Raw genomic sequence first — 1,844 nt, 5'->3', positions numbered from 1 at the left:
CCCCCCGACCGCCACCAGCCGACCGCCACCAGCCGACCGCCACAAGGCGACAGCCACCATCCCCAAGCGCCACCCCCGACCGCCACCCCCCGACCGCCACCAGCCGACCGCCACCAGCCGACCGCCACAAGGCGACAGCCACCATCCCCAAGCGCCATCCCCGACCGCCACAAGGCGACCGCCACCAGCCGACCGCCACCAGCCGACAGCCACCATCCCCAAGCGCCATCCCCAAGCGCCACCAGCCGACCGCCACCAGCCGACAGCCACCATCCCCAAGCGCCATCCCCAAGCGCCACCCCCGACCGCCACCAGCCGACCGCCACCAGCCGACCGCCACCGGCCGACCGCCACCGGCCGTTCGCGGTGTGCGCCGCCGTTCCCCAAGCACCCTCCGGGACGAAGCCGGAGCCAGAGAATAGCAGCGGCCGTGCGTAAAAGCTGCGGCCGGGCCTCGCGGAGGGTCCCCGGGCAGCGAGCTGCCGAGCCCCGGCCTCCAGCTTCCACCAGGTAATAGGACCGGGCGCGCGCAAAAGCTGCGGCCGGGCCTGGCGGAAGGTCCTCGGGCATCCAGCGAGATCACACGGCCCCCACCGGAGGCGGCTAGCGCCTCCGTAGAGTAGTGCCGGCCCGCGGAAGCGGCCGCCCGTCAGCCTGCGTTGCCGCTGGTCGAAAAATGCACAAAGTGCCAAACCCCATTCATTTACAACGGCGTGTCCGCCAGAGGGCGCACTTCCCCCGGCGGACCAGCCGGCGGCTCCTCCGTGAAAGCCTATCCGCCTGGCGGTGGCTCCGGGCCGGCCTGGATTCCGGACCGCCACCGCTCACTCGCGGGACCCTAATCGGCCCGCGGACCAGCCGGCGGGACCTCCGTGAAAGCCTATCCGCCTGGCGGTGCCTCCTGGCCGGCCTGGATTCCGGACCGCCACCGCTCACTCGCGGGACCCTAATCGGCCCGCGGACCAGCCGGCGGATCCTCCGTGAAAGCCTATCCGCCTTCGCCGGTTCCCCGGCCGGCCACGGGTGGCGAGAATCCGGCCTCCTCGCCCGGAGCGCGCTTCGACTTGGGCGAAAAATGCACCAAGTGCCAAACCCCATTCATTTACAACGGCGTGTCCGCCAGAGGGCGCACTTCCTCCGGCCGGCGGGGCTCGTTAGAGAGCGCGTCCGCCTTGGCCGGTTCCCCGGCCGGCCACGGGTGGCGAGAATCCGGCCTCCTCGCCCGGAGCGCGCTTCGACTTGGGCGAAAAATGCACTAAGTGCCAAACCCCATTCATTTACAACGGCGTGTCCGCCAGAGGGCGCACTTCCTCCGGCCGGCGGGGCTCGTTAGAGAGCGCGTCCGCTTTCGCCGGTTCCCCGGTCGGCCGCGAACGGCGAAAAGCCGGCCTCTTCCCCCGGAGCCCGGTGGGCGAATTTTTTTTTTTTTTTTTTTTTTTTTTTTCAAAGTGCCAACGGCTCTCGCGCCGCGCTGCGTCCGCCTTCGCCGGTTCCCCGGTCGGCCCGAACGAGCGAAAATTCGGCCTCTTGCCCCGGAGCCCGGTCGGCGAATTATTTATTTATTTATTTATTTATTTATTTATTTATTTTTCCAAAGTGCCAACGGCTCTCGCGCCGCGATGCGTCCGCCTTCGCCGGTTCCCCGGTCGGCCACGAACGGCCAAAAATCGGCCTCTCCCCCCGGAGCCCGGTCGGCGAATTATTATTTATTTATTTATTTATTTATTTATTTTTCCAAAGTGCCAACGGCTCTCGCGCCGCGATGCGTCCGCCTTCGCCGGTTCCCCGGTCGGCCACGAAGTATTGCGCATGATTATACGCGATGTTAATATTTATTTAATTAT

This window comes from Syngnathus scovelli, unplaced genomic scaffold (assembly GCF_024217435.2).
Source record: "Syngnathus scovelli strain Florida unplaced genomic scaffold, RoL_Ssco_1.2 HiC_scaffold_184, whole genome shotgun sequence".
NCBI lineage: Eukaryota > Metazoa > Chordata > Actinopteri > Syngnathiformes > Syngnathidae > Syngnathus > Syngnathus scovelli.
This window is presented reverse-complemented; position numbering follows the sequence as displayed.